Source organism: Carassius auratus, chromosome 1, assembly GCF_003368295.1.
Source record: "Carassius auratus strain Wakin chromosome 1, ASM336829v1, whole genome shotgun sequence".
NCBI classification, from domain to species: domain Eukaryota; kingdom Metazoa; phylum Chordata; class Actinopteri; order Cypriniformes; family Cyprinidae; genus Carassius; species Carassius auratus.
In genome coordinates, this window is record NC_039243.1 from 28,174,794 (window position 1) to 28,199,801 (window position 25,008).

The 25,008-nt window shown below is 37.9% G+C and overlaps 1 protein-coding gene across 2 annotated transcripts in view; it reads right to left on the reverse strand.

Moving 5' to 3' along the window:
• Positions 1 to 4,442, reverse strand: part of LOC113106270 (insulin-like growth factor 2 mRNA-binding protein 2) — a 36,576-nt gene extending 32,134 nt beyond the window's left edge. Inside the window, exons 1-2 of one of the 2 annotated variants that reach the window (XM_026268032.1) lie at positions 4,199 to 4,442; positions 3,616 to 3,658 (exon numbers count right to left, since the gene is read on the reverse strand). The gene's annotated coding sequence lies outside the window, so the exon portion shown is untranslated. The remainder of the gene's footprint in view (positions 1 to 3,615; positions 3,659 to 4,198) is intronic. The other variant, XM_026268005.1, reaches the window with a different exon arrangement.
• Between the last annotated feature and the right edge of the window lie 20,566 nt (positions 4,443 to 25,008).

A 25,008-nucleotide genomic window follows, 5' to 3' on the forward strand; every position in this document is an offset into this window, starting at 1 on the left:
AGTATCACGCACGCTTCCGTAATGAATGAAGATGCGCTTCTGCGCCATTCATTAACACAGACACGCAGAACATGCAGGATTCATATTTAAATAGACTTTTCCGGGTTAATATTTGCAGATATTAGTCCATATCGCAATTTGATGTAAGTGCATGACCTACTTTTAATTCATTCAAAATTTGACAAATTCCATGACATTCCGCGTTAAACTGTAAATTCCGTTTTTATGACTGGATTCCGCGATTCCGTCCACGTTTTCTGCATCGCGGAAATCAAAGGGCCCTACAGTAGACTGCCTGCTGTTCGCCCAACGCCTTAAAACCGAAGTATCTCAATATTAATGGAACCAGTTGTCCTTTTTTTTTTTTTTTTTGACTAGTTCTCTACACGCGAGGGGAGGGGGGACAAAAGCAGAGAGGCGGGGGGCGAGCGAGCGGGGGCGAGCACAGCAAAGTGGCGGAATCAGAATTAAATATAAACAATATATCGATATATACGATATGGCAAAATCCATATCGTGTTTAAAAAATATCTCAATATATTTTAAATATCGAGATATCGCCCACCCCTATTTGTGATGCATTTTGGAAACAGGAGATGAGCCCCTTTTCTAATGCACCACCTAGCTTGATAAACCCCTTCTCAAAGACTTACTGTTTGTTAATTTTATTTGGGTAACACACATATTCAGAATTCGAATGAGCCATTTAATCTAGATTAATCTAGATTTATTTCAAGATCACAGTGATATTAATCTAGATTAAAAAAAATTAATCTATGCCCACCACTAATATATATATATATATATATATATATATATATTAAAAACATTTTCTTGCTCTGTATCTGCTATTCTAAGCTTGATAACTACAACAGTACATTCAATGTGTTCTGTGACAGAATTCCTGTGCATCAGATGACAGGGTGACAGAACCAAAGCCCTGTTCACAGTGTGGCATATGATCTTCTTGGCTCTGGTTACACACACACACACACACACATACGCACACACACACACACGCGTGCGCGTTAGTTTTTTGCGAAAAGTGGGGACATCCCATAGGCGTAATGGCTTTTATACTGTACAAACTGTGTATTCTATCACCCTTCACCAACCCTACACTTAACCCTAACCCTCACAGGAAACATTGTGAATTTTTACTTTCCCAAAAAACCTCATTCTGTATGGTTTATAAGCGTTTTGAAAAATAGGGACATAGGTTATGTCCTCATAAGTCACCCTCTCCTTGTAATACCTGTGTCATACCCATGTAATAATACAGAGTTGTGTCCTGATATGTCACAAAAACAAGAGCTCACACACACACACACACACACACAAACAATCCACTGTCTTTGAACTACCATATTTCTCTATGCAATTTTAATCAAAAGTAATGCCGAAAAAGCACTTGCACACAAACGCATACAAAAAACAAGCTCCCTCCTCAGAAACACCCAATTATTTTGTTCCAGGAACTTTGATGAGCTTTCTTTTTTTTTAATGAAATTAATGACATGATTTTAACTTTTAATTTACATTTAGTCTGTATATTTTCCCTTAAAAGTATAGAAAGAATTGGCCAGTTCTTTTTTTGTTTTGTGTTGTTTCCAAAAGAAAGACAATTTGACACACAAATAAACAGATCTGTTGAATAACATCATATAAATCTAATTTACTAAAGAATTAAAGAACCAGGAAATTGAGACCTATAACAAATAATGTTTCAAACAATCATAAACAGCTTCACAAAAATACAAAGACTACCCTAAAATTCTATAACTGCATTATCTTTATTAATTTTATTTAATGTATTTTTAAGATGTGTTTAAATTTATACTTATTACATTTAGAACTGACTGATTCTGTCAAACGTTGTTGATAATCACTCTTAAAGCTGTTAAAAGGCTGTCTTTGATTTTGACTAAATTACTATTTATAAGCTCTCCTAAATCTACAAAACCCTGGGTCTCTATATTTTAATCTTCTATCACCATCGAACACAAATAGCCTTTAGTACAGAAAACGCTGCCTTTTCAAATGTACAATATTTGTTTTACATGTGAACATTTAGAAAAATTACTACACGAACAACAAATATATAAGTTACATAAATCAACAGCTAATATATCCTCAAATTCAAGCACTAGTTTTGCAAATAATTTTGTAATGATTAGCAACACAGTTGGGGTTGAATAAATGATTCAAAACTGATGACCTGCTACTGTTAGCAAGTTCTACTTAATTTAACCAATAAAACGTAGTTTTGTTGGTATAAAAGAATGTCGGTTAATTTCTGTCTTGAGTCAGACCAGTTAATACAGATGTTACCATTTTAGGTTACGCTTTTTTTAGTTTATTGATTTACAGTAGTTTGCTATCTGATGTGTTTTTAGTCCGTTGGAATATTTACATCATGAGTGCTTGTAAGTACTTACACTGGAAAATAAACTTGTTTAAATAGTTGAGAATACATAATTATCAACTACATAAATGTTATCATGTTTGAACTCAAACAAAAAAAGAAAAAAGTTCATTATCATTTAGCCTAATTATTACTTAAATATTATCACTTGAAAAGCTGAGTGGCTCCTTTGTGATCAAATGAATGCTGACATTACTTTTTGGAATTTTGATTTCAATTAGAGTTTTTATTTGTTTTTATTTAAGATTTTATTCTTAAAACATTGACGTTTTTTGGGGAAATCACAATCATTTGCAACAAACCACAGTGGAAGATATCAATATGCAAATAATCTTTGTGTATATTATAATAATATGCTTGTATAATGTACATAGTGAAAGTAACACATGTATAATTTATTTAAAAACAACCACTTTAATGCAACTAAAAGTGGAAGTATAAGTGCACAGTATGTGCTTTGCTACAAGCTTTCTTTTAAAAAAAAGTTGTCTGTGTAGAAACACATTTGCATAAAACTAGAGGGTGGCCAAACAGGAAGAATGTAAAGTTGGTCAGTTGGTTGTGCTCTATGCAGTGACCTTTAACTGCTATTCAAGCACTTCGGCATGTGTTTTTACATATCCAATCTAATTTACATTAGATGTAAAAAATAAAAAAATAAAAAACACTTAAAAATTAACTGCGATACTCTTTTGGAGAGTGTTGTACTGAATAAAGTAATTATAAAGTAATAAAGTATAAAGTTGTATTCAGAGAAACTCACCTATATGGCATTTCAAGTCTATGCCCATTAGATATTTTTTCCATAAACTGTAACATTTCTGAGAGACAATTAAGTCAGAAATCAACATGACACAATTATTCTGACGCAATGGCCAAAGCACTCTAACTAAACAGGAAGTTTGGCTTAATTGTGACATTCTGCACGCCTCTAGATGTAATCTCTAAATTACTAAACTAATTCATAAAGACTGAATATTATAATGTTTTCCCTAAAAAAAAAAAAAAAAAAAAAAGCTATTACATATGTTTTGATCGAATGAGCAAAACAACACTTCCCGTTAAATGATAACAACTTAGGATATAAACAAGTAAGATTAGGCCCACACGATCATACAGACAACTCTAAACGCACAGTGGAGCCGAAAAGTAAGCAATTAACTAGTTATTAAAAAAAAGCAGAAAAATACCTTAAGTTTCTGGGAAACCTTGAACACCTTCCTGTGCAATTCCCTGAGAAAACAACAGAGCAGACAACTTAACAGTAGTAAAAAGGCCAGAAACATTCTCTCTCTCTCTCTCTCTATATATATATATATACCCTGTAATTCCACACACGTCTAGTTCAGATGATAAAAATATATGAACATTTTCTGTTCAACCAATTTTAAGAATAAAGGTTACAAAAAACGACCATCTCCAATACTCAGTATCATTTTGAGAAACGGGCGCAAAATGAACAAGGGTGCCAAGCTAAACAAAACTGTTCCCTCCCACTTAAACTGGCTCATCTGGACGTCTTTCCTTTAAAATAGACCTTAAACGATATATACTTAGGCTACTATTTAAGTGACTTACTCTTGACAGCCTGTTGATATTCGAAATTCAATTGAATGATTTCTTATATTTGGGCTGCGTTAACTGAAAGGATCCATGCAATCACAAGCTGAACTATATTATCATGTATTCTTCAACCCCACAGAACCTTATCACAATCCACCTCGTAAAAGCATAATCAGATGTTGCACCAACTTGGCAAACCCATAAACATACCGTTTCGCCTTGTGAAGTCTTTAAAATAAATTCACCAAGATATTACAGAAAATTAATTCTGCGGGAAATCCGTGACAAGGCGGAAATATCCAAACTGCATCGTATGCTATGAAATAAAACCATTCCTCTGGATGCGGATAACTGAAAAGCGTGGAAAGAACTTGTTCGCTTATATATTCACGTGGTTAATAAGATTTTCGCGTCGTTTCACGGTAGTAGAGGAGGGGCTGGCTTCACGACGGTACATGGACTCTGTCCAATCAGAACTATTGTCCTTCTTCACCGTAAAGCATTACTTCATAGCGCCTCCCCATTCTGTCAAACTGAAACTCTCAGCTAGATCAAATAAAAACCAGAAGTGCTTTCGATTTAACCTTTTCAAATAGAATTAATATACATTTAGATTTGCTGATCAATTACTGTAATTTATGACAGCTATTTACAATGTGACTTTCTTTCTTTCTTTCTTTCTTAATAAATTATTCAAAATAAATTTCATAATAACACTGTAATGTAACCATTTAGCGTTGTCCATCAACATCTTGAATGACTGTGACTTTGAGTAGATTTGAGTAATTTTCTAAAGTGCACCCTTAATTTCCTCTTTATTTTTATATTTCTCTTCAATTTTGTTACAGAAATTGAACGAACATGAGTGTCCCAATGGCATGGTGGAAAACCTGAAGCGTTACATTTCATTGCATGCATTACTTTAATCTTTTGTATATTGATAGATTAGTGAACTACTTAATTTGCAATCATGTAACAAATTATGAAGTTGCACTTTTGAATAATTTGCTGCTTTATTTTGCTGTATAGTTTTTATGACAGAAAATGACAATCAATAAAAAAAAATTAAAAAAAAAAAATTCAGTCTTGAATTCAGTCTTGTATTGTAAAAATTACTATTATATCTTGAAAAAATAATGACAATATTTACAGTTCAGGTATGGCTATTTAAATTGACTGAGACTGAATCTTATCGTGAAAGTATAAAATATTCATGACATTAGCCTGTATTAAAATGCCAGTATATTAGTGCATGCATGTTTCGTAATTATTACTATAGTATCGCCTGACACAGTTCTTGTAATATATGTTTAACTAAGAATTAAAGAAAGCTGCAAAAATGTTTTGTAATCATCCATTACATTAGGCCTCCATCAGTTGGTGTACTGATACCTGTTGCCCCCTAGTGTTTGTGTTGTCGTATATATCGTCTATAGTTAAGAAATGTATGTAAACATTCAGAAATATTAACATTTCTTTATTGAATGTTTGAGTAGATGTTATCCTAACACGAATTTTCTGACCACTTGTAAATATGAGTGCACATAGCCAAGAGCAAAGAAGTTAAACTGTAAGGAGACGAAAATAAATAAGAAACCTAAATAGTCCATTAGAGGGGCAGAGACTTACGCCTGTTTCAACACTGTAAAAAAATGAACCATGGGTCTTCTAATTTTTATTTAAAAAAAATTAAGGTGGTAATTTAAAATAGTGTGTATATTTTATTTGAAATTGTGGTTCAGTGTTGTATAGAAAATACTGAGAATTTTTCACAAATAAAACCAAGAGATATGTTTTGTTATTATTTTATTATTATTATTATTATTATTATTTAAGGAAACATAAGCCATTTTAGGCTTAAATTAAGGAACTGATTAGACTGAAAAAATTTAACAAATAAGGAAAGAAGGCTACCTGTGTATTTGAAGTGAATTACCATTTTGCAGTTTTAATTTGGCGTGATTGTTAGTTCCCAGCATGCTTTGCATTTGGCTGGATGTTGAGAATAAATATGGAAATTCAGAGCTACTTTATGTGTTTTTGAGTAAAGGGTAACATATAGTAATGTTTAATGTTCAGTTAATTTTGACATTTGAAATATTTTCTGTTATGCTGAAGTTTCTATCTTTACCATTGTGCAGAAGAGGTAAGATTATAAGGTTATGGAAAAATGCATATTAGCACTAAGAGGCATTATGTTTTATTCAATGAGTAATATCTTTGCTAATATTATTGCTGTCATGCTGTATACAGTCTTTTAATCTTTCAAAATAACTAGTGATAGTCAAATACAAACAGACCTTACTCAAAATCACAGACTTTTGAGAAACAAGTAAATGTTGAAACAATGTGATCATACTTTGTAGTAAATATGTAATGAATAGCACAACACTCAAAACCCCAACCATATTAAGAAATTCGCCTTATCAAACTATTTAAATTGTATATATTTTTGTTGCATATGTTTTATGATTTAAAAAAACAATTGTCTATCGAAATGTATTTGGTATGTTTGCTATGGAACTAAAAATCAAAATGTATGCTCATCAAGACATTTTCTTACAGTATTAAAAAAAATCTGGTTTAGAGTTTTCTTTGAAACTACTTTAAAATGTCAATGAATAAATAAATACAAAACCTTTAAAAAAAAATGCATTTTTTATATACAATTTTGTTTAAAGTAGGGTTTGTTTATATCAATATAAGCTTGCAATATATTTACATGAGAAACTTAGGTCAAGTTTTATTTCTTAAAGTTTGATGAGGATGAGCAAAAATAAATAAATAAATAAATAAATAAATAAATAAATAAAATCCAGTAATTCCACACACTGTACTTTACAGACTGTATATAAATGTTGTATTGCTGCCTAAAGGCTTGTTGACCTGTATCATATGATAACCTATAATATAATAAGGTTTTCCTTGCTTTTTCCTATTTCTTATATAGAGCAGAGTGGCTATTATTTTATGAGAATCTTTCCATTTGGCATTTGGATTGTTAAGACTGATCTCCGGAAGCACCAAATGCATCTACTGTACATGAATGACCTTTAACCTGCAGAGACTGATGGACAACAACTAGTAACTATGCTTGTGAACTGCAAATGCTGGTAAAGAGAAGTACATTTTTTTCTAATTGAAAAAATACTGCCTCTTATTACTGAACAAAACAACATTTAGCAGTTAAAACGGGCAAAAATAAATAAATAAATAAACAAATAAATAAATAAAAATCCTGTTATGGAGAAAGTTAGAACTAGTGTGAATTGATGAATGGAGATAGTGACTGTGACAGCTGGATGTTTGTGAGACTGATGGGTGGTTAGAGATGCCCTGAAAAGGATTTGAATATCGAAGCTAAAGCAGATAAACAACATCCATTAGACTGGTAGTTCAAAATCATGTACATTTGGAGAAATTATGTTTTGTTCTCATTTTAACATGCACTTGTTGGCCACCGTTCCTTAGCAGAAACTGCATGTACAACTCAAGTGAAAAGTCCTGAAGCAACATGCTGCACAACAGTGTCGCAATAATTATTTTCTCCTCTGTCATGCCTTGTTAGCAGCCTCTGCTCACGCAGCAATATGCAGAATTCATGAATACTCTGTCCAAAGAGCCACGGACAACAATTACATATGTTTTCTTTCCAATACAAAATGAAGTATTGTTTGAGTACTGTAATTTTAACAAAATAAAATGTAGAGTCTCTTAGGATGTTCACCGTGACAGCATGATTGACAGGCTGGATTATGGTATCAGAATGAACATAACTGCGACAGAGTGCGGTTTTATGACATGGTCAAAAGCTTATCTCTTCTGCTACACATTCAAAAGTACCTTTTTTTTCTCAAAAAGAGTACACACTTTTAGGAAGTTGTATAAGTAGGTGAACCAGGATACAGCGTATGTTACTGTATCCAAAGTGACTAATATAAGAGTGATCCTGACACTTTAACAATTCAATGTTACTTAGAACAGGAGGTCAGTGGAATGTGCGACAGATGAAAGGTTCTGGCAGTGAATGGATACTATAAGGCCACAAGGTGGTGCCAATCCGTCAACTTCCTGAACAGCTGTAGAAAATATCTTCAATGTTAGACTGGCGGGTTTCACAACATATGTGGCACTCTTTTAATGCTTTAAAGAACGTTAGCTGCAACAAAGTGCTTGTGGGGAAAATAACTGACTGAAGATGAAACGCAGCATAGCAGCCTAGTAATGAACTAGTAAAAACATCCTGCCACATGGAAGAGGTCATCTCATTGGAGCTCTTTCCAGTTCTGTATACAATATTATATGACAAAAAAAAAAAAAAAAAAAAAAAACACATCTTCCACATTTAAGCAGAACCAATTTGCATTCCTGCCTCTGATATTTGGCCAAATACATGAATAGGAATATTGTGATTGCTTTACATTCATTCCTCCAAATCAGAGTGTATGTAACCTGTCGACTGAAGTAGCTTACCTAAATTACTTAAAGGGGGGGTGAAATGCTATTTCATGCATACTGAGTTTTTTACACTGTTAAAGAGTTGGATTCCCATGCTAAACATGGACAAAGTTTCAAAAATTAAGTTGTATGTTTGAAGGAGTATTTTTGTTCCAAAAAAACCTCTTCCGGTTTGTCACAAGTTTTGGAAAGTTTTTTTCGAGTATGGCTCTGTGTGACGTTAAATGGAGCGGAATTTCCTTATATGGGTCCTAAGGCACTTCTGCCGGAAGAGCGCGCGCTCACGTATAGCAGCGCACTGAGAGCACAGACTCCATGATCAGAGCGAGAGCGTCACGAAAAGTCACAAAAGAAGAGTGTTTTTGGTTGCCAGGGCAAGACAACCCAGCACAGATTACCAAAAGAGAAACAGCATTAAGGGACCAGTGGATGGAGTTTATTTTTACAGAGCATCAACGGAGTTGTGAAAGTGTTTTTGTTTGTTCCCTGCATTTCGAAGATGCTTGTTTTACAACCAAGACCCAGTTTGACGCCGGATTTGCACATCGTTTATTTCTTAAGGATAATGCAGTCCCAACGAAAAAGGGTCACGATCATGTGTTGGAACCGCATGTGGTGAGTAAAACTGCTTCAAATATCTCTGTGTTGTTAACTTAGCTATCAGCGCGTAAGCACATCAAGTAAACAACATGCGATGTTGTCATCAAACTGCACTTTCCACATGTACAGCTTAAAAAAAAAAAAAAAAAAAAAAAAATGACGACATAAAGTGGAACTTAGTCATTTTCCAAAACCGCTAAGCAAATATATACAGTTTCAGTACATACCACACAGAGACGCCTTTGCTGATGCTGCTCTTGTTAAATTTCAGCCTCTGGATCTGTGTCACAGCTTCCAGACGCTCTCAACGCAAAAGCTTACTTGCGCTCGTGATTCTTTAGCTCCGCCCACACGTCACGCCTCTAGGCGCTCGTGTTTTTCCGGGAAAAATCGGTACAGGCATTTCACCCCCCCTTTAAAGGTGCACTGTGTAATTTTTAACGGCATCTAGTGGTGAGAATTGCAGCCAACGGCTCAGTCCCCGTTCACCCCTCTCTTTACAGAAGCTAGGTGGCCGACAGAGGTAAAGATGTCGTCGAGACAGCAGAGAGCAATGAGATTTAATTACAAAGGTAATAAATCAATGTTATTGTGAATATTAATGTACTTGTTCATCACTGTCAGTGTTTTATTCGCAAAAACAACAAAGTGACGAAACGTGCTCTGTAGAGTCGTTTGTCCATTTAGGGCTACTGTAGAAACATGATGGCGACTTCCGTGTAAGGGGACCCACGGTGTATGTAGATGGAAATAGCTCAATATAAGGTAATAAAAACATAACGGTTCATTTAGGAAGGTCTTTATACTCCTCTGAAAATATAGTTATTCTGTTAATAGATTGTTGTAAATGTTACACATTGCACCTTTAAGTATATTTAAACTTAATATTATGGCACAGAGTGATTTATGAAAATACAAAGAAAAAACGCAGAGCACAGCTATAAATGTGTAAATGAAAGGAAACAATTTTAAAAGCAAAAGATTCAAGACATTCAGATATTATATAAATGACTTTGACCCCTATAATTAAGTTGTTTTTCTAGAGTTTATTCTCAAAAAATTCCTGGCTATTGTAATTTCACAAATCCCATGACATTTACTAAGCCACATTAACCTTTGAATTCTGACCACTGAAACCAAGAATGTCCTTCAAGGTCAGGACTGACAGACCTGTAATCAAAAGGTTTACTGTCTGTTATAACTATTGCACCAAACTAAGTAAAACAACTTGATTTAAACCTGTGCACTACAACTTATCAGATATAATTCACTTTAAGTACAATACTAAATTTTAGTAGTATCAACACAGCTTTAGAGCTCAAAAGAATAAAAGCCACTGTGCGAAAATAAAATGTAGTTCAATTCAGATGTTTTCTTCAGTTTTGAGATATGTCAGAGAGTTTTTCCTTTTGCCTTTGGATTTTGTAAGGCAGAAAACTTTGGAAAGCTACTTTGGAAAGTATTTTCAAAAGCAATATACAGGTCAAATTAATTAATATTATCTTCTAATTTCTGAAGTTTCTCATTTTTTATGTATACACCTCAAATCAAACTTTTTGTCAAATTAATAAAACAAACAAAAAATAAATAATAATAAAAAAATAATTTAAAACGTTCAATAATTTTTCTAGTAGTATTCTGTCTCCAGCTCAGTGTTGTACAATAAGTGAAACACTGTCATCTATGGCTTGACAAGGGTACACGGTTTAAGAATCCTCTTTTACTCGCATTGTACACAAATAACAAAGATGCAGAGAGTTTAATTGTTTTTACTGTTAAAGTTGGACATATTTATCCATTACTTAAAGTTGCGGTAGGTAACTTTTGACGCTCTAGCGGTTAATAAACAGAACTGCTTGTGTCTTGCGGAAGAACATGGTAGCCGGATCTACTTCTCTCTGTTTATGTCTATGAAGAATCACAAAGGTACTGGGTTACTCCGCCGCGGTACCCCCGAAGCAATCTAAAATAGTCCGAATATAAACACTTATTATAGGTGCACCCTAGTGATTCAGGACAAGCTAAAAACATGGTTTGGAAAATGGATTCATGGTGTACTCGCTTATTATATACATTTTTCTAGATCTTGAACACAAACAAAGTTACGGACCGCAGCTCTGATAGTTTTTTTTTTACCGGGAGCAGATGACTTTCTGCAAATGGCAATAGGACCACTGGAAGGAGCCAGAGGAGCTTGATTTTTTCACAGATTATCTAATATGTACATAATGACAGGTTTAACAAATATGTAAAAAAAAATATTTTTACAAAAGTTACCTACTGCAGCTTTAAGAGTAGCTTCAACATATTGTTGTATAAAGTTAAACGTTTTTGTGACATGAATCCTTTTTAAGTGATGACTTTAGCACAACAGAGTTGTTTTAACTTCTCAGACCGTCTGTTGTGAGTGTGACTGCTGTGACAGTTGATGTTCGATGCTGCTGATGTGTTATCTGGTGTGCCCAATACAATAACAAAGATAACAGCAGCCTCGTACATCAGCAGCGTCACTGTAGTGTTGTGAATGCATTCACAACAGACCCGGAAGAGAAGACAATGCTGAATAAAGTCGTACTTTTTGTAATTTTTGGACCAAAATGTATTTTCGATGCTACAAAGAATTCTAACCGACCCTCTGATGTCACATGGACTACTTTGATGATGTTTTTCTTACCTTTTCTGGACATGGACAGTATACTGTATATACGTTTTCAATGGAGGGACAGAAAGCTCTCGGACTAAATCTAAAATATCGTAAACTTTGTTCTGAAGATGAAAGGAGGTCTCAAAGGTTTGAAATGACATGAGAGTGAGTCATTATTGACTTAATTTTCAATTTTGGGTGAACTAACCCTTTAAGTACTTTCAAGTTAGTAATCTTACAGAGGTTAAAAACTCATTCTCCTTTTCAATTTTTTTTTTTTTTTTTTTGTCTTAGTACTGAAGCAAGAAGTTTGTTGTGATGTTAATGTCATTATTGTATGCTCTGAGAGCTTCTTGGGCATCCATTCTTAAGAAACCCATCTCCATTAATCTTGCAACCTGGTAAAAAAAAAAAATACAAAAAAAAAAAGTTAGTATCTGGCAAAAAAAAGTTTATTCTAGCAACCCATGACACAAATCTTCCTGATTGAAGGTGAAATTAGAAATAGAATTGTTCACACAATAATTAAAATTTGCTTAAAATGTAGACTTGCTCAGGCCACTGAATATGTATATGATATTGTTTCTTAATCAGAACAAAATTCAGGGAAGTTTAGCACTACATAACTTGAGTGAATGGGTGCCATCAGAGTGAGGGTCCAAACAGCTGATAAAAACATCACAATAATTCATAAGTAATCCACACAACTCCAGACCATCGCTTAATATATTGTGAAATTAACTTTAAACTGTTGAACGTACACTTTCAGCAAATTTCCAATTTTGGGTGAACTGCTTGGGTAATTAATTGGCATATAATCTCACCTGCTCCTCAGCCACAGCGGTGTTATCCGGCAGGTGCATATAGGGCTGTTGTTGCTGGTTGATTCTGTCCTCTATCCTCTGAGTGGGGAAGAATTGGTTCCCATTCAGGAGACCTGTCATGTACATACTATTTACTTATTATAGTAATTACAATAACTATGTAATAACTAGGTACTAACCCTGAACCTACCCCTGAACCTAACCCAACCCCATTGTAGTTACCTTCTGTTACCAGAACTTTCTTAGATAAATACACTGTAAGTACACTATAAGTACATGTTAGTACACGTACTGTAAAATAAAGTGCAACAAAAAAGTCTTTAGTTTTATTATATTTATAAGAGAAAGATAGTCTGTACCGTTTTTTTTTTTCCCCCGGAAAAACACGGGCGGCTGGAGGCGTGACTTGTGGGCAGAGCTAAAGAATCACGAGCGCGAGTAGGCTTTTGCGTTGAGAGCGTCTGGAAACTGTGACATTACCGTGAGGAGAAAACCATCATCCAAAACAAACCATGGGTAACAGTCAGATTCAGCCGTATATTTATGATCCAGAATCAGATCACGAGGCTGAAATTGAATAAGAGAAGCAGCAGCAACCACTTCAGCAGGACGTCTCTATGTGGTATGTATTGAAAATCCGTCGTCAAACTGGGCCTTGTTTGTAAAACAAGCATCTTCGAAATGCAGGGAACAAACAAAAACACTTGCACAACTCTGTTGATGCTCTGTAAAAAAATAAACTCCATCCACTGGTCACTTAATGCTGTTTTTTTTTTTTTTGGTAATCTGTGCAGGGTTGTCTTGCCCTGGCAACCAAAAACTCTTTCGCTCTGGTCAGTGAATGTCTCTGCTCTGCTCTACGGGCGCACGAGAGCTCTTCCGGGAGAAGTGCCCTTAGGACCCATATAAGGAAATTCCGCTCCATCTAACATCACACAGACCCATACCCGAAAAAAACTTTCCGAAACGTGTGACAAACCGGAAGGAGTATTTTTGGAACAGGGAGCACAGGGAGTTTGTATTTTTGGAACAAAAATACTCCTTCAAACGTACAACTTAATTTTTGAAACTTTGTCCATGTTTAGCATGGGAATCCAACTCAGTATGCATGAAATAGCATTTCACCCCCCCCTTTAAAGTCACCATGGAAAAAAATGGAATAAAGCAATTGTTTATTATAAATCATCTGTGGGACATCACGTCGTCTCAGGTGTCACAACGAGTTACAGCCAATGAGAGAGAAAGGCATGGGTTTGAGGTCAGCAGAAGAAAAGCAGCAGCAGCCACATGGCTTTAAGAAAAGTCTGGAAACAAGAAATGGAGCAATTTTTTTCATTGCGCAAACAATATTTCTTCCTGTTGTTCATTTTCAAATAACTCATTTCACTTGTTGTTTCACATCATTCCCATTCAACTTCGTGTTGTGTGTTTTCGTGACAAAATGTGGTTTGGGGATGAGATAGAGTCATTGGGTGACCGAATTGTTGTCAGTTCGTGAAGTGTGTGACCCCCTGTTATGGATCATTTACATAGTGTCACATAGTGTGAACATTACGACTTCAAGACAGCCAAGAAGGCTGGTAGTCTGAACAGCACAGCAATCTGCCAATGTTTTAAGTCGTGAAGTGTGAATATTTTGTATTATAAATCATCTGTGCATATCATTATTATTATTATTATTATTATTCATGCATCCTTATAATTTTTAATCAAAAACATCCCCTCCCAGCCTAGCGTGTCACAATGAAATTGCACCTCTCCTCCTCATAACCATCCAATGCTCAACACTTATGACCTTGCTCTCCAACACCCAGGAGAGCCACCATGTAAGGCATAGTTCCCCTTCAGGAACTACTGCTGCGTGGATTCGCAGTGGGAACGCCCCCAAAGTAGTGCATCTGAAGCATGAATGAAATCAGTCAATGCCGAGAGTGAGCGTGACGGAGAATGACATCATCGACCAGGAAATTATAAACATACAAGAAAGTATGTTCCCCCCTGTACTCGATTTCTAATGGATGGGGATTCACACCAACTATGTGTGGCTTGTTTAGGAGTGCAGCATGCCCATGCAGTTCTCAAGGAGGCTGACTGAGAGCATTGTGAGCGTCTGCCCCTAAGGACGCTGCGCTCCCGTCAATCGCTCTTTGAGGAAAGCGGTTCGATGCACATTTCCCGCTGCTCAGGCAGGCTCCATTTTGAGCTCCGCCCTATCTCGGCCTTCACCGATGGGATCCAGTGTCTCTATCCCAGCTGTGGAAGCGTGGTTCGCCGCTACTTTTCCCCACGTTGAGACACAGCATGATGTTCCCGAGCTTTGGCTGTCCAGTTCTAAGGAGCTGGATGTTGAAAGACTGGGAACAGAGGAGGCTGGAGACTCGTCACTCCGGTCTCCCCCTGATGAGGAGCTTATTGATGTTTGTCCCATGCTGTAGAAAAGCTCAGCATTGAGTGGCCATCTGACAGGCAGGAGTCTTTTATTAAAAGCAAACTTGATGACAGATTTCTGCCCAAACACACTCAGCCTTCTCGCCGGTGCTTACCGTTCTTCCCGGATCTTCACACTGAGGTGTCAAAGACCTGGGTTAGACCGATGTCAGCGTGCATTTACACCCACACTTCAAATATTTATTCTAATATTATGGGTGCTAAAAATAAAGGTTATGTGAAGATGCAGAGGGCAGAAGAGACACTCATGAGCTATCTCTCTCCCGAATCGGCATCATCACTTAAAGCTCCGGCGCTCCCCACCAGACCTTTAAAAAATACTTCAACACTGGTGGGGAAGGCTTACCTGGCAGCTGGCCAAGCGGCAGCCTGCAAGCACACCCTGGCTATGATGCAGGCTTATCAGGCTGATCTGCTTAAAGAGGCTAACGAGCAGGGAGAAATTTCAGCTGATATTATTAAAGAATTCAGGCAGACTGCTGATCTTTCTCTCCAGGCCACCAAGGAGACAGCTAGATCTATTGGCCATTCTATGGCCACGGAGAGGCATTTATGGATAAACTAGACTAAAATGAATGAGAGAGAAAAATCTGTCTTTTAAATGCCCCAGTTTCTTTGGTGATGCATTACAATCTGTCACTGAGAGACTCCAAGAAGAGAAGAAACAGTCTGCCAGTTTTTATAAATTTATCCCACTCAAAGTTAAGATTTCTGGGGCTGCTGGTCGAGGGCAGAGAGACTGGAGGGACGAGGCGGGACGCTCTCAGGCGCGGTCTTCGTGAGGGCAGGGCTGTTCTGAGGACAGTCATAGAAGGGCCCGGTGAGTGTTTTCTTGAGGAACTTATAGAACAGGTTCCTCCCTCCAGCAGAGAGTCAGGATAGTTACTTTATCGTTCCAAAGAAAGACGGGGGTTGCGTCCCATTTTAGATCTGTGTCTCTTGAACCACTCTGTAGGGAAGCTCAAATTCAAGATGCTAACAAACAAACAAATCATGTCACAAATCAGGTCCGAGGACTGGTTTGTCACGGTAGACCCCGAGGTGGTGGAGCTCCTGTGGGAACACTTTGGTCGTGCCAGGCTAGACCTATTTGCTTCCTGAGAGTCATCACACTGTCCACTGTGGTTCTCTCTCAGCCATCCAGCCCTCCTGGGGTAGGATGTCATGGTACAGGCATCGCCTGTATGCTTTTCCCCCGATTGCTCTGTTCCCGGGAGTTCTGGAGAGGGTTCACCAGGACGGGTTCACGCTTTTGTTAATAGCCCCATTCTGGCCGGCCCAAGTATGGTTTGCGGACCTAGTGTCTCTCCTCGACAGCTCTCCCCTGGAGATACCAGTCAGGAGAGACCTACTCTCTCAGGCAAGTGGGTCGATCCTTCACCCCTGCCCAGAACTCTGGAAGCAGTGGACTTGGCCTCTGAGGGGGCCCAGCTCATAGAATCTGGTCTCTCGACTGAGGTTGTTGACACCATCCTCCATTACAGAGCTCCTGCCACGAGGAAGCTTTATGCCACAAGGTGGAAACTCTTCCATTCTGGTGTGGAAAGATGCCCTCTTATATCTCGCTTCCTCCGTGGCACCTTGAGGCTGAGGCCAGTAGTATGTACGTGGGTGCCATCCTGGGACCTGGCCATTATTCTAGAGGGCCTCTACCTAGCTCCCTTTGAGCCCATTGAAGAAGTGTCAGAAAGGTTTCTTACTCTAAAGACCATTTTTCTTCTTGCTATCTCATCTCTAAAAAGAATGGGAGATATTCAAGCACTTTCTGTGGCTCGCTCGTGCCTGGAATTTGCTCCTGGCATGGCTAAGGATTTTCTTCATCCTAGGCCAGGATATGTTCCTAAGGTTCCTACTATGGTAGTTAGACCTATCATACTGCAGGCTTTCTGCCCTCCTCCTTTTTTGACATCTGACCAGGAGAAACTCAATTTGCTATGCCCAGTGAGGGCTTTAGATGCACATGTTCATAGAGCTGCCCTGTGGAGAAAATCAGAACAGTTGTTTATCTGTTTAGGGTCACCCAACAAGGGGGGCCCTGCATCTAAGCAAAGGATGAGCAAGTGGGTGGTTGAGGCCATCTCACTCGCATGTGAGTCGGCAGGACAGCCATCACCTTTGGCTGTACGAGCACATTCTACTAGGAGTATGGCCGCTTCTAAAGCTCTTCTTGCAGGGGCTGATCTTGAAGATGTTTGTGATATGGCAGGATGGTCCTCACCGCACACATTCGTCAGATTTTATAGTCTTGATCTTAGCTCTACTCCTGGGGCACAGGGTCTCTCGTCAGCTTGTGTTTCCTAACCACACTACTGGGACTGGCTCGTATGGGACGTGGGTATAAGCATTCCCACTGCGAGTTCACGCAGCATTAGTTCCTGAAGGGGAACGTCCTGGGTTACGTATGTAACACTAGTTCCTCGAAGGGAATGGACGCTCCATTCCCTGCATTACCAGGTTGTGGTGCGGTGTCCTGCCATACTCTCAGCATCTCCTTGGATCGCTTCAGTTCAGTACAGTCAAAGCTGATGCGCTTGTAATTCTGGGGTGCTGTATAATTTCCTGGTCGATGACATCACTGTCCGTGATGCTCACTCTCGCCATGATATTCTATTAGTTGTATTTCTGTTTTGCATAAAACTGAAGAATATTCGGTACATCCTATACCAGTGATCCTCAAATCTGGCTTGCGAGATCCACTTTCCTGCGAAGTTTAGCTCTAACCCTAATCAAACACGCATGAGTTTGCTAATCAGTGTCTTCAGGATCATTAGAAAATCACAAGCAGGTGTGTCTAATTAGAGTCGGAGCTAAACTTTTCAGCTAAACTGAAATTAACTTTTGCATGGATTTTATTGAAAAGAGAACATATGAATATGCTTTTGAATTTTTCTTGCCTCATGGGTTTACATTATCTTAACAAGCAAAGCAATTCAACATTAATTTCTGGGTGTGTCTGTGAAACATAGAGGTACCATCCATCCAAATAGTTTTGTGCATGCATGAACCATAGACAGTAAAAGAAATGGACACAGCGACCCCATTGGAACTCAACTGAGACAATTGAAGCCCATTTTTAGTGTTTTTTAGCACTTCCGTTTCTGACGCGCAGACTCAAACGAAGCTTGACGACGTGCAAACTGCCATCGTTATTCTTGCAGAGACGCCGAGCTTGAGCGGGGAGTTCTTTGGCGTGAGTGAGCAGGAGTAAGTATTCTGATTAATTATTTTGTAAAGTATTTTAAAATGTAACGCCAGTACGCCATATTAAGTTAATTGCCTGCGAGCTTCTCCTCCTGTCTGTACAGTAATGCAACAGAGAGTCGAGTGGTTATGACGCAATCGTTAGCCTATTTTTTTTACAAAAACTGTTTCTACGGGGCCATAATGTAACATAGAAGGTAATGGAGCCCTTTATACATTGTCGTGTATCTTTAGAAATAAATAATGGACAAACTGAGTCTTTAAACGCCTCAGATGTAAAGTTATTCGCTGTCAAAGTGACGCCAAAATGAATGGGAGTTAATGGGAATGCTAACGCAAGTGAAGTTCTGCTACAAGATGGCAGCACGCAGCCGACTTCAACTTCCGGTCGACTTCCTTGCCGCCTGACATGAACGCCATATAGGGTGACCATATTTTAGTTTTCCAGAAAGGGGACAGTGGGTGTGGGCGGGGACAGGGGCTTGGGCCTGGTTGCTTGGTGGTTAAAGTAGTGCCCAAAGTATTGCAATGACCATATCCCAAATATTAAAACTGAAAATGTAATTTACATACCTAAAATACATGTTTTACAGTCACTGTTTGTCACGGTTCATGAATTCACGCTCTCTCTTTGGTCTAGCGTGCTGTTGTGTGTGTCTGGGGGCATGGTCACTGATCAGCGATGATCAGCAGCGCCAGCTGGTTTCAATTGTTTGTCTCCTATATAAGTTCAGTAACTGGTGTTTCATGTGCTCCCGTACCTGTTCCTGTGTCCCTAGTTCCTGCCTGAGTCTTCCTGTATCGTCGTCGTTCCTGGATCTTCACCCAGCACTGGATTACCGAGCACCGTCACAAGGATTACACACGCACCAGGTTCAAGGGATCATCACGGGACCAAGCACCATCATCCGTTGTCCACCGAAGTCCCTGTGTCACCGTTCCATCAGCCTTGTGTCCGCCCACCTGTGTTTCCCTGTGATTCATTGTGCATTTCTGACTTTTGTGCTGTTTGTCAATAAACACGCCTTGCGATTACATCCTGTCTCTGTGTTACGTAACACTGTTATGCATATTGATCATAAACACAGCTAAAAAGCTTCCTACCAGTTGCCCTCCTTCACAAACTTTAACATCTAGCTATTATAGTTTTATTATAGGCAGAATGCTAAATGTTTCAATACAAGCATTTTAGTCAAATGTAATTAAGCAACATTTCAAACCTTTAACCCATGGGGAAAATCAACTCATTAAGGCCCTGATATACTTCAAACAAAATCAAAGAATAAACTTATATGACATAATTTAGAACAAAATCAGGCCAAAATGAAGTCAAGTCACCTTTATTTCTATAGCGCTTTAAACAAAATGCATTGCGTCAATGCAGCTGAACAACATTCATTAGGAAAACAGTGTGTCAATAATGCAAAATGATAGATAAAGGCAGTTCATCACTGAATTCAGTTATGTCATCTCTATTCAGTTAAATAGTGTCTGAGCATTTATTTGCAATCAAGTCAACGATATCGCTGTAGATTATGTGACCCAGACTAAGCAAGCCAGAGGTGACAGTGGCAAGGAACCAAAACTCCATCGGTGACAGAATGGAGAAAAAAACCTTGGGAGAAACCAGGCTCAGTTGGGGGCCAGTTCTCCTCTGACCAGACGAAACCAGTAGTTCAATTCCAGGCTGCACCAAAGTCAGATTGTGCAGAAGAATCATCCGTTTCCTGTGGTCTGTCCTGGTGGTCCTCTGAGACAAGGTCTTTACAGGGGATCTGTATCTGGGGCTCTAGTTGTCCTGGTTTCCGCTGTCTTTCAGGGCAGTAGAGGTCCTTTCTAGGTGCTGATCCACCATCTGGTCTCGATACGTATTGGATCCGGGTGACTGCAGTGACCCTCTGATCTGGATACAGACTGGATCTGGTGGCTACGGTGACCTCGGAATAAGAGAGAAACTATTAGCGTAGATGCCATTCTTCTAATGATGTAGCAAGTAAATAGGGTGTTATGTGAAGTGTTCCCGGTTTACCTAATTAATGCAGCCTAAAAATCCTTTAACGGATTTGGATATTAAAAGCATATTATTATGTTATGTGTAAGCCAGGTTAAAGAGATGGGTCTTTAATCAAGATTTAAACTGCAAGAGTGTGTCTGCATCCCGAACAATGTTAGGTATGTTATTCCAGAGTTTAGGCACCAAATAGGAAAAGGATCTGCTGCCCGCAGTTGATTTTTGATATTCTAGGTATTATCAAATTGCCTAAGTTTTGGGAACATAGCAGACGTAGAGGATTATAATGTAAAAGGAGCTCATTCAAAAACTGAGGTGCTAAACCATTCAGGGCTTTATAAGTAATAAGCAATATTTTAAAATCTATACGATGTTTGATAGGGAGCCAGGGCAGTGTTGAAAGGACCGGGCTAATATGGTCATACTTCCTGGTTCTAGTAAGAACTCTAGCTGCTGCATTTTGGACTAGCTGTAGTTTGTTTACTAAGCGTGCAGAACAACAACCCAATAAAGCATTACAATAATCTAACCTTGAGGTCATAAATGCATGGATTAACATTTCTGCATTTGACATTGAGAAAATAGGCCGTAATTTAGATATATTTTTGAAATGGAAAAATGCAGTTTTACAAATGCTAGAAACATGGCATTCTAAGGAAAGATTGCGATCAAATAGCACACCTAGGTTCCTAACTGATGACGAAGAATTGACAGAGCATCCATCAAGTCTTTTTTTTTTTTCAGAATTTAGCAGTAAGAAATTACTTGTCATCCAGTTTTTTATATCAACTATGCTTTCCATTAGTTTGTCAAATTGGTGTGTTTCACCGGGCCATGAAGAAATATAGAGCTGAGTATCATCAGCATAACAGTGAAAGCTAACACCATGTTTCCTGATAATATCTCCCAAGGGTGTAACATATAAAGCGTGAAGAGTAGCGGCACTAGTACTGAGCCTTGAGGTACTCTATACTGCACTTGTGATCGATACATCTTCATTCACTGCTACGAACTGATGGTGGTCATATAAGTATGATTTAAACCACGCTAATGCACTTCCATTAATGCCAACAAAGTGTTAAAGTCTATGCAAAAGAATGTTGTGGTCAATTGTGTCAAACGCAGCACTAAGATCCAATAAAACTAATCGAGAAATACACCCACGATCAGACGATAAGAGCAGATCATTTGTAACTCTAAGGAGAGTCAAGTCAAGTCACCTTTATTTATATAGCGCTTTAAACAAAATACATTGCGTCAAAGCAACTGAACAACATTCATTAGAAAAACAGTGTGTCAATAATGCATAAGTATCATAAGTACCGAGCAGTCTCAGTACTATGATACGGTCTAAATCCTGACTGGAAATCCTCACATATACCATTTTTCTCCAAGAAGGAATATAATTGTGAGGATACCACCTTTTGTATGTATCTTGGACAGAGAAGGGAGATTCGAGATTAGTCTATAATTAACTAGTTCTTTGGGGTCAAGTTGTGTTATTTTGATGAGAGGCTTAATAACAGCCAGTTTTAAGGTTTTGGGGATATATCCTAATGACAATGAGGAATAAATAATAGTCAGAAGAGGATCTATGACTTCTGGAAGCGCCTCTTTTAGGAGCTTAGATGGTATAGGGTCTAACATACATGTTGTTGGTTTAGATGATTTAACAAGTTTATACAATTCTTCCTCTCCTATAGTAGAGAATGACTGGAACTGTTCCTCAGGGAGTCTGTAGTGCACTTTCTGATGCAATACTGTAGCTGACGGCTGAATGGTTGCAATTTTATCTCTAATAGTATCGATTCTAGAAGTAAAGTAGTTCATAAAGTCATTACTGCTGTGGTGTTGGGAAATGTCAACACTTGTTGAGGCTTTATTTTTTGTTAATTTAGCCAGTGTATTGAATAAATACCTGGGGTTATGTTTGTTTTCTTCTAAAAGAGAAGAAAAGTAATCGGATCTAACAGTTTTTAATGCTTTTCTGTAGGATAGGTTACTTTCCTGCCAAGCAATACGAAATACCTCTAGTTTTGTTTTCCTCCAGCTGCGCTCCATTTTTCAGGCTGCTCTCTTTAGGGTGCAAGTACAGCATGCTCATTATACCATGGTGTCAAACTGTTTTCCTTAACCTTCCTTAAGCGTAGAGGAGCAACTGTATTTAAATGGCTAGAAAAGAGAGAGTCCATAGTTTCTGTTACATCATCAAGTTGTTTTGAGGTTTTGGATATGCTAAGGATACATCATGAATATATCTTAAAAAGCAGTCTTTTGTGGTAGAAGTGATGGTTCTTCCATACTTGTAACAAGCAGTAGAATTTACAATTTTGGCTATATGAAGTTTGCACAAAACTAAATAATGATCTGAGATATCATCACTTGGCTGCATAATTTAAACACTATCAACATCAATTGCATGTGACAGTATTACATCTAGAGTATGATTTCGACAATGAGTAGGTCCTGAAACGTGTTGCCTAACCCCAATAGAGTTCAGAATGTCTATAAATGCTGATCCCAATGCATCTTTTTCATTATCAACATGGATATTAAAATCACCAAATATTAAAACTTTTACTGCAGCCAGAACTAACTCGGATGTAAAATCACCAAACTCTTTAATAAAGTCTGTATGGCGCTATCAAGGAGGAGCAGTGGAAATCCTGGAGCTGTGTTGTTGTTGTTATTCCACCCCTTAACTTAATTTTTTTTTTTTTTTTTTTTTTTTTGTACAAGCAAACCCTGCTCTTGTACATAGTTATTTGTGGTCACAATTTTGGACCTTGTTCAACCTTGGAAAATAAATAAATAATCATAAAAAAATAAAGTCTGTATGGTGCCCTGGTGGCCTGTATACAGTAGCCAGTACAAACATGACAGGGGATTTATCATTAACATTTGTTTCTCTGGATAATGTTATATGAAGCATCATTACTTAAAACGAGTTATACTTGAAGCCTGCCCTCTGAGAAATCCTGAAAACGTTGTTATAAATTGAAGCATCACCTCCCTTTTTGCCTTTTAGACACGGCTCATGTTTATAACAGTAATCTTGGGGGGTGGACTCATTTAAAATAATGTAATCATCAGGTTTTAGCCAGGTTTCTGTCAAACAGAGCACATCCATTTTATGATCAGTGATCATATTATTTACAAAAAGTGTTTTCGTAGAAAGGGATCTGATATTCAATAAGCCAAGCTTTATCATTTGTTTATCCATATTGCATCTGTTTTTCATTTGTTGAACCTTTAATTAAATTGTTAATCTTAACTTGGTTTGGACGTTTTTTGTATTTTCTAGTTCGGGGAACAGACACAGTCTCTATAGTGTGATATCTAGGTGAAAGAGTCTCTATGTGCTGAGAATAAACTGACCTCTGTGACGTGAGGCAGCTAGCAGACGGTCGGTTTAGACAGTCTGTCTGCTTCCTGACCTGGGCCGCAGTTAGTCAAGTATAAACACTAAGACTATTTGCCATATTTCTAGAGAGAAGAGTGGCGCCACCCCAGGAGGGATGAAGACCATCTCTTTTCAACAGGTCAGGTCTGCCCCAAAAGTTTGTCCACTTGTCTATGAAACCTATGTTATTCTGTGGGCACCACTTAGACATCCAGCCATTGAGTAATGACAATCTGCTTTGCATCTCGCACCACGGTAAGCAGGGAGGGGACCAGAGCATATTACAGTGTCTGACATCGTGCTTGCAAGTTCACACACCTCTTTAATGTTATTTTTAGTGATCTCCGACTGGCGAAGTCGAACATCATTAGCGCCGGCATGAATAACAATCTTACTGTATTTACATTTAGCAATAGCCAGCACTTTTAAATTTGCCAATATGTCAGGCACTCTGGCTCCCGGTAAACAATTGACTATGGTGGCTGGTGTCTCTACATTCACGTTCCATACAATAGAATCACCAGTAACTAGAGCACTTTCATCAGGTTTCTCAGTGGGTGCATCAGTGGGGAGAACCTGTTTAATGTTTTGATCGGAACAGAAGAGCGGTGTTTATCTTTGAGATTCCATTTGTCTGTGGCGGTTACACAGTAGGTGGGTGTGTTCTGAAACTCCACCTTCTTTGACACACAATTTTTTTTCCTCAGTTCGTTCCTCATTCTGCGGAAGACATTTAAGGAGATCAACATCTGCTGAATACACTGGAGTGTCGAATAGCTGAGCTGCACAAATGTATCCACACTTGTACGATCACTCACGGACAGACTTTAAAGAAGTAGAGACAGCATTTCATTGCTAAAAGAAATAACAATGAAGCTTGATGTTGATGATCCGGAGTTATGCAAAGCAGAGAAACATCCGAGACAAGTTTTCCAAAGCCATGAAAAGAATGAAAGTAAAGATATAAGGTATACAAGCTCCAAATACATTTAAAGGGTATACAATAAATGAAATGACAAACGAACATATAATAGTAAACCTTTGTTTTTTATCAAAACAATTTATACAGTTTAATAAAATAAATGAACACTAATCAAATAAAGCACCTAACTGATTCCAATATTTCACAATACATAATTCTAAAGTTTTAAGACTATGAGCCATTCACACTTCCCATAATAGACTGATTATGGAATGGTTCTTTTGTATTGCAAACATGATACTTGACTCTGAACTGCTGCTAATCATTATTCTTTTGTCTATAATATTCTGACCATTGGGGCCCATCTCACATCTCACAGATTGCCTACACTTCTTCATTTTATTGTTGTTGTGTAATCTACTCCCAGCCTCCAGCAGCGCAGGGGTTTCAGAATGTTCAGAAACAGTATACTGTCGCTCAGCCTTTTTGAACTTCTTTTTGCCCCGAAA